The sequence below is a fragment of the Pyxicephalus adspersus genome, chromosome 5 (assembly GCF_032062135.1).
Source record: "Pyxicephalus adspersus chromosome 5, UCB_Pads_2.0, whole genome shotgun sequence".
Lineage (NCBI taxonomy): Eukaryota > Metazoa > Chordata > Amphibia > Anura > Pyxicephalidae > Pyxicephalus > Pyxicephalus adspersus.
Window position 1 is genome coordinate 94769717 of NC_092862.1, and position 13138 is coordinate 94782854.

The 13138-nt window shown below is 36.4% G+C and overlaps 1 long non-coding RNA gene across 1 annotated transcript in view; it reads left to right on the plus strand.

The window, feature by feature from the left end:
• LOC140332042 (uncharacterized) overlaps positions 1-13138 on the plus strand; it is a 230255-nt gene that overhangs the window by 200738 nt on the left and 16379 nt on the right. The window lies entirely within an intron of this gene.

Genomic DNA, 13138 nt, shown 5'->3' on the forward strand with positions numbered 1-13138 from the left:
TCAGTTCTAAAGTACTGCAGAAATGCAATTTCTCTGGTTCGAATTATGATACCTTTGTTCCTTTTTCAAGTAAGTTTTTTTTCACGTAGTCTTTATGCTAGGAGTTCTGAAGCCTTCTTCGATAGTTCCAAATCACATGCCAAATCACTCAACTCATGTTGATCAAATCCCTTACTAACAGAGCCCTCTTCAATTTCAAACTCTTCATCATTGTTGTCACTTAGTTTATCACCATAAGAGGGTAGTGTAACGAAAACCGGCACTGGGATTTCATCTGAATGAGCCACTGGACATATAGCTGATGGTAGACTAGGACAGTGTTTTTAACCTTTTTTAAACCAAAGCCAATTTTTTCATTGAAAAAATCTTGCGGCACACCACAAATCAAAAATTTTACAAAATGACACTCTGTAGCTAATTATCTTGTCTCCAAGAATAAACAAGGTAATTAGGCTACCTACTGCCACCTACCGACATGGAATAGTATTAAATTACTCTGCCAGTCACCACAGCACAGACACTCGACAATGGTAATTGGATAATCTCCAATGGCACACTAGTGTGCCACGGCACAGTGGTGGAAAATCACTGGACTAGGATACTCTATGTTACATTAATTTTTTTTGTAATATCCTGAAGTTTTCACTATACAAAAGTAACAGTCACTGAAATGATCTCCTGGCTCTCACCAAACCATTGTTATTCTAAATGGCATCTTATCACGTGTTCCCTTTGTCCACATCCGTAACCCCTTGACACACTGTTTGCACACCTTATGAGGGGCCCAAGACTTATCTTGATCATCAAGTTTAACTTTGAAATATGCCAAATAGGCTTGCTCTACAAATGTGCCGATGTTCACCCTTTGACTGGGAATGGTGAAACTGCCACAAATATAACAAAATGAATCAGGGTTGTTTAGGTACTTAAGACAAGAAAAAGCAGAGCCAGACATGATCTGAAAAAAAGGATATATGTGTGTAAGTAGAAAAATAAATTTTGCTTATTCACTACGTAGAGCAGCACACAACTTCTGAGCACACTGTCTTGCGTGTAAATGAATAGCCTATACAAATCCACGCTACAGTAATCACATTAATATAAGCATTAGAGAACAAATCTGACGTGATAAAAGCAAACTAAATGCACTTTCAGAATCAGCATACCTATTTTAGTGTAAATAGGCTTAAAAATGTAAGTCAACAAAAAATATGTTCAAAATTGTTCCCCAGTGTACTCTATATGTGTTAAAGCAAACCTAAACTCCTTGTTATATGAACATTAAATACCTATGTTTTTTAGGAAAGATTTATTAAATAATATGTACTTTTTTTGACCTTTTAGTGCATAAGCCACTTACAAGAGAAGTAGAGAACACATATTGCTATTTTGCATATTTAAATAAATCAGTATTATCATTTACAATAACAAACTCATGTAATTAATTCAATCGTTAAGATGTTCTCAGATATTTTCCACATCCTTCTATGTCCTAAAATTTTTGGGATATATTTTCCTTTAAATGGGTAAAAAAACTCATTGCTCACAGAAAAGCAGAAGAGTATTGGACAGAGACCTCCAGCTCACAGTTCTTGAAAGATGGGTACTGTATTTCTGAGTTAAACAAATAACACTGTATCCTTTTCCTTTCAATATCATGCTACAGCTTCACTGGAGCAGTCCTCAGAGGATGATTATGTACACACTGTCTTTCAACTCTGCTTGATAAATCATCACCACATCACTCAAAGAATTAAACTGAACAAATATTCTTTTTGAAGGTAGCTGATAAATAGCTTTAGTACATATTGGTCAAGTTTTCTATGCAGCATGGTTTCAAGGATCAGTGCACAGCTCATTTAAATTCCAGAAATGAGCCTAGGGACTTGTCTTGGTGGAGGACAAGTTAGATTTATGGTTTATCAAGAAGAAGATGATAAAGTCATGGGGTGTTTTTCTAGTTATTTGGAAGCCTTTGACAGTCCTCTTTCTCCATTTGTTCCTTTTTTTCCCTCTGCAATAATATATATTGTAATTTGTAGTAATTCACATTGAAAATCTATACAGCCATAGAAACACAAATATCACACTTCTGTAATTAACATTAATCTGTTAAAACAGGTATTGCCATTAATTACTTGTTTTTAAAGGTGTATGCTCCAAAACTGCGATTCTTTTTCTTTCTTTGTGATTTGGTTAGTTTACTATAGATTGTGTTCAATGTTACAGGCACTTGATGCACACAGTTCTCAGTGAATAAATGTATGTTCTATTTTAATGATATGGAGTATACTTTGTGACAGATTTGTGAACCAAAAAATCGATACCTCAAAATAATCATCTTCCTCTCACATGGGGTAGTGTATTTTAATGCACAATGGCAGGCCAACAAAACTGAAACTGGAAAAGGAAAAAATGTAAAAATATAAACAATGTACTCTCTTATACCAACACATAATTAAAAAAGGAAGAAAAAATATTGTATTGGCCCAATAATATTGCTATGCATTTCTAAGTTCCAGGGTACACAAAATAATAAAATATTTATTTTTTTTGTAAGAAAAAGTAAAAACACAGATGCTAAACTGTTGGTAAAACAAATACATACCTGTTTTAGACTTCCCTTTTATGGACAACTGCATAATCTACAAACCTGCCCCCCTGATAGCATAGCTTACCCTAAACAACCCAGAACTGATTACAGATTGAGGAACATACCCAATTTTTTTTCCATGAATGGTTCTCTTCAACAACTTTTGCAGAATAAGCAGTAGCCTCACATAGAACAATTATATTGATAAAAACCAATCATTTATTTTACTTTCAGACATGCTTGAGGCCTGGCCTATCCTGATTATCTATCCTGGCTTGAATAAGGTCTCCCTCTAAATTGCTAGGTGTATTTAACTTTTTGCAATATAAAGCCATGCTCAAAAATGAGTTTAGGACACACTGGTCCTGATTTATTCAAGAAGTTAGACTTTAAGGGGAGAACTTGGGTGATCAAGCAAAACTGTACCTTTCCTGCTATTAGTTGGCAAATGTTGGCAAATGTTTTCAATCTTGGACCAAATCCATTCCAGGTGTTCTGAATAGCTCAGGTTATCCCATGATAGTCTATCTTCATTCTTGGAGACCTCTATTAAGTCAAGTCCATTGTCTCTTTATTTGTTCATGGAAAACAGCACAGACTCTTTGTTAAATAATTATTAAGACAGACAGGACATAATCTTTTTCAAAGAGAAGACACTGCAATAGGTATGTACATTAGACCTCATTATAATATTACCTCCTTAAATATTATTTTTTTATGTATCTTTCTGCTATATCTTTATATACTCAAACATTCCTGTTAAAAGCCAGCTTATCATTCACAAATCCTTAGACTACCCACCTCCCCTGCAGTGATTTGGCATGACATGCACTGGTTAGTACTTTAAGCCTGTATTTTTTTCACCTCTAACCACTGGTACGTCATTGACATCAATTATTTATATTAATGGAAACACAATCTACACCTGTTTGCTTCATTTGGGCAGGGATTCTCTAACAATAAAAATGATTAAATGAGTATCAAAATGCATATATAAAACCAAACTGTTATTGTTTAGATTTCTTGGCAAAGCTGCAAAAAGAGAGTTTTTCTTAAGGGGCAGAGAACACATTTTTTTGGGATGATCCTAATTTGCTTCATGGCAGAGTGAGACAAGAGCTGTGGAGGAATTTGAATACTTAGTACAGGAGATTGACATTGAAATAAGATGAAATGGAAGCCAATGAAGAGAGTTGTAAAAAGAGGCAGCGGAAGAATAATGGGAAGGATGGATGAGTCTGTCTGCAAAATTCATGACAGATTGTGGAGAGAGTCTGGTTATTGGAATACCAGAGAGGAGGAGATTATAATAGTTCAGATGAGAGATAAAAAGGGTGTGTACTAGGAGTTTGGTGGTGTCTGGGGCCAGAGAGGGGCATATTTTGGAGATGTTGTAAAGGTGAAAGTGGCAGGACCTCAGGATGTTTTAAATATGAGGCGTGAAGGAGAAGGGAGTATTGAGGGTAACACCAAGACAACATGCCTTATGGTAAGGACAAATAACAGTGTTATTGACAGTTATAAATAAGTAAGGGGGAGATTTTGGATGTGAGGGGGGGAAAATGATGAGTTCTGTTTTATCCAGGTGTTTCAGAAACTTGTCCGCCATCCATGATGAGATGGTGGACAGACAGCATGAGCCCTTATCCAGGACTGAAGGAGACAAGTCAAGGGAGGACAGATAGATTTGAGTGTCATCAGCATACAGATGGTACTGTAAACCAAAGTAGGATATGAATTTGCCAAGTGAGGTGGTGTACAGGGAGAAGAGAACAGATCCAAGAATTGACCCTTGGGGAACACCAACAGGGAGGAGAGTGGGAGAGGAGGAATTACGAAAGACATTTGAAAGGAGCGGTCAGACAGCAAACCAAGAGAGAGCAGTGTCACTGATACCAATAGAGTTCATTAGAAAGGGGTAATTAATAGTGTCAAAAGCAAAGAAAAGATAAAGGAGAAGGAGGAGGGAAATATTGCCTTGTGACTTAGCTCTGATGGGATCATTGGCCACCTTTGCAAGCGCTGTTTCGGTGGAATGGGCAGCAATAAAGCCAGATTGCAGCTGGTCAAGTAGAGAGTTGGTGTTCAGATAGTCAGTGAGTCTTCATCAGTCTATCAGAATAAAAGATATTTTCCCATAGTGGTGCTTGTTCTTAAATGTAGTATTCAGTAAGTAGCAAACATTTAGAATTTATTATGCTAGAATCTGACCAATGCATAATGAATTTGGACTGTTTTTTTTCTTCTTTATTTTAAATATAATCTTTTGTCTTGGTGACTGTCTAGGATACTGCTTTCATTAGGTAAAAGAGTTTTTCTCCTTTTGTGCCCTGACATGGAAAATCTCCCAAGGGGACATAGACAAAAAACTAAAAATCCAAACTTGACAGGTGTAGGGGACAGTTTAACAATTCCTTTTTCTGTCCCAAAAAATAAATCAAGTTTGGGCTCTAGGTCTACTTGAAGAAAATATTTTTTTTTAAATAACACTTATATGGATCAATAACATTCAGCACAGGAAAGACACCTTATGTCAATAACGCAGAAAAATGTGAAAATATAACTACTAGTCAGCAGTGAATCAAGTACAACGTGTCAGAATGTTATTGACAGCACAGAGAAAATTGAAACTTCAGATGGGTTATAAAAGATTTGAACAAATAAAACACTGGGGGGCTTATAATGGAAAACATGCATTTTCTTGGAAGACTGGACCTAACAGATGCTATCAGAGTGAATTTTAAAGATAAATTGTCCTATGTGGTATGCTTGACCTGAGTCACCCTCTCTTTCTTCCTTTAGAAAGTAGAGGCGCTGCTGGACTCTGAAGCTCTTCCAATATTTTGCAAGTTTACAGCTGCTTAAAACCAATTTAAATGTTATTTCTAGTCAATGTCTTGTAAATTATGCCTCGACAAAAGCTTCCTGTAGACTTAGATGGCTCCTGCCCTCCCCCTTAAAAAGATTATATTTCATTTTGAATGACCAGCATTCCATATTGTTTGTTGACTTTGGAAAGATTATTCAAACACAAGATGTTTCACAAATGAGGGACCCTTTGACACACCCTTCATCAGTGTTTTGAGGCAGGACAGATACACAGTGTTTAGTATAGTGAAGCGAACAGCCTGTAAAATAAAGTGGGACTGATTGGAGATTTTAAGATAGCATCTTGAGCCCAGAAATACCTAGACATCCCTGGAAAGTTTAAATCGTGTGTAAAATTACAAATTATTTTGAACAAATTGGCAGAATTTACTGCCCTGATGTAAAAAGTAAAGCTAAAATACTGCTTTAACTAATGTTTTTCCAATTGAACCCCACTGCATAATCAATCTTGATCAAAAGGAGACATGGTGAGTGATAGGCAAAACTAAGCTTCCTCCCAAAGGTGTAATGCTCTATCCTATAGTCACAAAAATCTACATGTTCCACATGGTTTCTCTTCCTCCCCTAAATTTGCAGGATATTTCATTATTCTAAAGTTCATTTCATATGCTTTCTCATACATGTAGTGAGCCCAGTTTTTTTAACATGTGATAGCAAACAGAAGTTGTATCCACTGGAGAGACACAAGAAGTGCAATGTTCTCACCATTTTTTTTACAGTTCTCTAAGTTTATGAAATATAGGCTAAAGTAATACATTATTCACTTTTGTTATTGCTGCAGTTTACAAGATCCTTTTCGAAATAAAATAAATAGTACTGGCCTTGCCAAATGGAGAAATGGTAAAGTGTGCTTTAAATGAAGAGGCTTCACTGAAGAAAATCATATGTAGACTAAATGAAGACTTTCGAGAAAATCATATGTAAAGTATATGTAAACCTAAATATTTTTAATTTCTTTAAAGTTTTATATGTTAGATGAAAATATTATAGCACCGTCAAATATTTATTGCTCAAAATTCTTTGAAAACCTTTTTATCTCTGTATAAAATCACAGTAAAAAGAGTTTGTGAATGAACTATAACTTTTCTTTGCTATTTGGATTTTTATATGGTGTCATCATTGTCCTGCAGCGCACATTTTTTATTATGTAAGAAGTTTGTGCAAGATAGTATAAGGAAGATTTAAATATACATATATACCCTTACTATTGATCCTGATGATCATTGCTTCCAGTGCATAAAGTAATGGGAAATCCACTTTTTTAAGTAGTCACAAAACAGGAGGTGATGGAAAAAAACTTAAAATGGGATCACCTGCTGTGGTGACAGCTGTCTTAGGAGGTATCATCATTCGTTTTAGAGAGATTACCTTTTACCACCTGTTTTTTCCTGGGACAAAATGTAAAAGGAACCCCCCCCCCCCTTCCTTTCCCAAAATGTAAAAGGAACCCCCCCCCCCTTCCTTTCCCCCTTGTAAGGAAACAGATAGCAAAGAGAAACCTGTCAATTGTCTCAACCTTAACCTATCCAAAGGAAAAAAAAATGATAAACTTTAAATATACTGTAATAAACAGTACATACCTTAAAGCATATATGTATTAGAAATAATTTTAAATTTAGGAGTTGGGTTTTCAAACTATATTTAGTGAGTCATTTTGTTAATTATCAAGAAATTGGCCAGATTTATTTAAGTTATCCAAGACTGGAGAAGAGCGATTACAACAGAAGAACCTTGTTTTCCAGCAAACCTGGAATATATTTTTTCAAGCTTTTAGTGAGTAAATGTATTTGGTGCTGGAGCAGATCTATTCCAGGTTTTCCCATGATAATTTATCTTCTCCAGTTTTGGAGAGCTTTAATAATTCAGGGCTACTATGTGAGCGGTAAGTCAAATATGGGAGTGGTAGGGGTAAAGAAATAATTTAATTTCAGGGCGCTTTGCCCACTTTTATTTGCCAAAAAAAAAACTCAGCAAAATTCAGGATTTTTAATGTCAATACAGCATGACAAGAAAATAAACACAAAGTTCAGCCTCCTGGCCCTCTATTAGTCCCACAGACATAAACTTGGGGGGACCTCCTGAGCTCCCCCAGCATGCATGCTACACGCAGCCAGTCCACCTGAGCCACACCTGTCCTCAGACTCCAATTCTTCCCATCTCATAAATAGGTGACTTTTTTATATCAAAGGCCAGGTACTCCAAGCCCACCCATTCCTTCCAGGACACTCCTCGCCTGGATCCCAAATAAAATACAACAATTCTGCAGCAAAACAAATATGCATGGCCCTAACCAGGCCCTTTAATACCATACCCAGGAGCAGATGATGATGCCAAATACCCTACAAATTTGGCATCATATATTTCACCCTGTTACAATATATATATATATTGTGACAGAGTGTCCCAAAAGAAGGTTAGGAAAAGTGTTAATGGCTTCCGGGAAAAGAGAAAGTGATAATTGGCGTGAAGGTTTTGAGAAGAAAAACCAGGTTCTTTAGGGCCCTGGAGCCGGCCAAGGGAGTGAGAGGGTGGGTTCCTTGGCCCAACCCAATACTGATTTGGGTTTTATGTTTCGGGTCAAACAGAGAAGGTTGAGTAGACAGAACAATGCATCCTAGGAAGAGCCATGGAGAAGGTCATTAAGGTGGGGTTTAGACAGCCCTGATCTCCCCAAAGAGTCTGTCCGTCTTAAGATGCACAAGCCAAAAAAGAAGAAGGAACAGGAAAGAAGACTAAGAAAAATGTTTTAACCAAGTAACTGTAAACAAGACAGAAAAAGATGCTTTGCAGAGAGAATTTAATGATACGAGAGACAACTTGGTCCAGAGAACCTGGTTTTTAAAAATAATTTTTTTGTGTGTGTGTATTGATTGTTTTGTGTTTTGGCCTAGAAAAGAAATGCAGACGCCCTATACAAGGACTAATTGTATGGGGGAAAAAAAATGTGTCAAACTCCAAGGGGTCCAACGGGGGGGGGGGGGATATGTGACAGAGTGTCACAAAAGAAGGTTAGGAAAAGTGTTAATGGCTTCCGGGAAAAGAGAAAGAGATAATTGGTGTATAGGTTTTGAGAAGAAAAACCAGGTTCTTTAGGGCCCTGGAACCGACCAAGGGAGTGAAAGGGTGGGTTCCTTGGCCTAACCCAATACTGATTTGGGTTTTATGCACCAAGGTAGAGGGGAAATGAGCAGCAAGAGGCGGAGAGAAGTGATCAGCAAGAGGTTGAGAAGGGGGCCAGAGTGGGTTCCAGGCTGAGAGAAAGCCAGAGTGGATTCCAGGCTGAGAGAGAGCCAGAGGGTTCCAGGAAAGCCAGTGGCCAAACAGTACTACAAAGCTGTGAGTTAACAGTACTGATTTAGTGTGTAATAGTAAGAGAGGGCACCTAAATGAGGGAGCCAGAGGCCCAGCCGGGCTACTGTTTATTGTTTTGTTGTGAAGTGCTGGAGACTGCGCTGTAACATTTGCCTAAACAAATAAAAACCACTCTTATTTTGATCTTTTGGAGTCTGCTGCCTCTGATCTGCCCTGCAAGCAACCATGAGCAACCCCCAGTAGGCTACCACAATATATATATATATATATATATAAATAAATATATATATATATATATATATATATATATATATATATAATATTATGCACACACATTTTATTTTCCTAAGCCCTACAGAAGTAACAAGAGACTGTTTGCTGGGATAAGTCAATGGAGGATCTCTCCCACCTAAACTCATTTGTTTATTCTGCAATTTATTACAGAAGTTTTCTCAAGAAGGAAGTGACAGTGATGCTTTGCCAGTACTGAACACTTCAGGAACATAACTAGGACTATTGGAAAAATATGTATATTTTAGTATATCACATATACATATATAAACACATCTATAAATTATATTATATTTCTTGTTTACTTTTTCCATGCACCTATTTTTACACATACAGTGTTACTTTGGGGGGGGTTTAAAGAAAAATGAAACGTCTTCTTCCCAAATGCATCCAAAAAACAATAAAAACATTAAAAAACTGCTTACATTATGCTTGCACGAATGCTGTGTGCCATGTCCGAGGTAGCTAAATAGCCAGGGATGATTAAGAGGCTATTTCCTCTGTGAATTAGATATTAGTGCAATGGCATAGAAAGAAAGAAACAATTGGAGATTGTTGAGTTTTTTACTAATGGACTCAACTATGTTGAATAGACCTGTTAGGTCCAAGTTGTTTGCAATCTGTGTAGGCTAGAAGCAGAAGTGGTATCAGTGGCCTGGTTGAAGCCTGATTTTGCCATAAAAAGTACTTCCAGTGTTCCTGTAGTGATTTGGTACAGTTAATAATCCTGCCCACCCTGGTGTGCCCAAGGACCACAACCTGACAGGAACAAGCAGCACAATATCCTCACCACTAGGGGCTCTGTAAAAGCCTGGTAACTGCTTAGACTTTGCACCTTGGCCCTTCTCAGGGCTCACACCATTTCTGTGCAAGCCATAGTGCCCCCTAGAGCCCCATCTCTCCAAGCGCGACACCTACATGTATGTTTGATACCTTTCCACTTCGATTCAAAATAATTATCTCCTTCTAGTGTATAATATACAAAAATCCCTATTGTAATCCCAATGTTATCAGCTTTTTTCTTTCTCCTGTGGACTACCAGCAAGCAATACACCTCTATGTAATATATATATAGAGGACGTTTTTGTCACAGAAGAAAAGACTAGAGTAACAATACTTCTTCAACACAGAAATTTTACAGCGAGTCACTACTGTCACTCTATATAATCTCATAAATGGATAGATAGGTTAATAATAAATGTTAATGAAAAGGATGGTTTGGTATGCAAAAATTGATTATTGGTAGTGTTAATTGCACATAACTTTTAATCCTTAAAGGTGCAGTTTTTGAATACTAAAAAAAATGTTCTCTCTGAGGTACTATGAAGGCTACTCTTTTGTAAAACAGATTTGCATGTGTTTCCAAAGGATGCACTTAAAATTGGTCTTTGTCAATCAAATGACTTTGAAATAAGTAAAATAAATTATACATTTCAACTTTCATAATGTTTTTATTGCTGAATATTTTTGACTGTTCCTGCAAAGAAGCTACAAAGGTTTCCTGAACAAAAGATATTAATTTACCACAATAGTTAGTAGAGTGAGAATGTTGAAAATGTTGTTTTACAGGTAATAGGTTTTTAAAACTTGAACTGTTTAAGAATAGATTTTAATATATGTCGTTTATTATGTAAGTATTTTAAACTTGCATGTAACTGTTTCTTATTCTTTTCAGTTCTAGCAAAATGTATTACCACATTGCTTGTGTGTTTAGATTAAATCCTATGTCCCTAAATCAAGCCAGAGATTTTATCTTTACAGTAATATTAAGAAACCACTGCACTGATGTACACCTACAAATCACAGTGCCCTATCTTTACAGAGCTCTCCATAGGACAGAACTCTCCTTTCAATGAAAGGTAGGCTATAATTCATCAAGATGGTGGCTGTCATTAGGGAGCATCCCCTGGAACATAGAAAAAAAATGGCTAAAGGGATTTCCTGCTCCGAAGTGTGAGAAGGGAGAGCTGGTGGGGACTACTTTGGAACGTTGTAAGGAAGAATTCCCTATTGGTAGAGAAAGGAACATGTGCTGCCTGTGAAATTGCGATCTGCTTGTTTTTCGTTAGTTAGAACAGAGATTGATTTATTTACTTAGATTTTTTACACCAGTATCCACCTTGGAGATGTGCTACAAATAAATATTAAATCCTCAGTAATAATTGTGCAAATATGCCCATTAGTTTTTCAGCGCTGCACCTTTACCCCAGAGGACCAGGTATAGACCACCGGCAGTTTCCCCCTGTCACAAGACTACGTGACTAGCAAACGGATGTTTTAGAAGATTGATAAGATTTTTGACCCCCAAGAAAATTTTTTGTAAAGGCACCACCAAAAACAATTGGACATTCAGTAACAATTACTGGGTAGCTAGCAAAAATTGTTAAAAAAAAGGGACCTTGGTGCTATAAAATATAAAGAAGATAGTTTAAATCATAAAATATATATGTTTATTTTGAATTATTTTAAAATCCACATACATATAAAAAATCCTTAAAAGACACAAAGATAACAAAATATTAATTTAAACAGTAACCTTTACAGATTGAAATCAAAGGGAGTACAGTACATATGTACGGTCATAGTGTATTATTCTGGTCAAAGAAGAAAGAGTAGGCTTGGCTTTTATTTATTCCTTCTGCAATTCTTACTATTTGCAGTTGATGCTACTACATATTTAAAATAAAAAAAACAATATTGACTATATCAATTAGAGAAGAAGGAGTTTAAATACATAGACTAGTTCAGAAGCTTAGTCTGAAGTGTAGATTAGGGCCATGTACTGTATAGGTCTCCAAGGATGGGTCCAGGCTGGTAGGTTGGTAGGTACATTTCCCTTCTTTAGGTTTTGGTACCTTAGCAACTAGAATTTATGTAGAGTGAACGAGTCTGAGATATTTTGGTGACCGATGGTCTTATCTTTGTTGGTTTTGTTACAGGGCCCTGGACCCTGGGACGGGGAGATCCCATCTATCCCACCACAGTACATGCCAGGATTTTACAGCAGTTAGACAGGTATGTCTGGAGCAGAGAGGTTTAGACTGTGTCTCAGTTTTTGAGCAAGTAGCTGATCTGCACGCAGTCTTGGACAGATCCTGGGTATTGGTGATTTACCTGTGGAGCCTATCTATTTGTGGGAACACAATGTCCTCCAACCTGACAATTGGGCTGAGAAACTGTTGCTGTCCTTCTACCAGTTGAAGTAAGCACTCCTTTTTGTTTAATATCCTGCTGAAATTAGGCTGTTTATTTCATTTAGGACCATAAATGGACCTATGTGGATAAATGTGTCTCTGTAGTGGTTCCAGATCCTATTAACTAAACAGTATTTAAAGCAGAACTCTCTTGTAAAACTCAGAAGACGAGTAGCATGAGCAATATAACTGCTCAAATACAGTTTGCAGCTTTCTAATTCAGTAATTTCATTCCATCACTTGATGATACCTGGCATCTGAATGCCCAGCGGCTGCAGGGGAAAACTGACTGGTGGACTATCCACAAAAACATAAAAAAAAGAGCAGAGACAAGGGGTGACACAAATGTTTCATAGTTTTCTTCAACAGATAAATAAGACTTTTTAGTTTTCCTGAACTTTAGTCTTCATAGGTTCAGTTAATTGAGGATACCTTTTGTACAAGCTGTATCCCATGTGTCTTTTGATTATTTTTAAAAGAGACATTGCTAGAATAGGCTATTTGGAAATAGCAAGTAATTTTCTTTATACAGAGAGCTTTTCTAGTATAAAGTGAACAAGAAAAAAATATTTGTGTTTCCTGAAATACATAGGAATCCTTCTATTTCCTATTAGCAACCTACAATTCCATTTCTGAATTAGTCCTTATATGCCAAGACAGAAGCTGGAATTTAAATACATATACTTTTATTATATATATTTAAATATTATATTATGGTACATTATAATAATATTATTAAAATATAATAAATATAATATTAATATAATATTTGGCTAAGACAAGTGATATACATACAGCAAGTGTCAGATTAGGGGCAAGGAACTTTACTTTGTCACTTTGGCCATTTACTTTAGTTCCA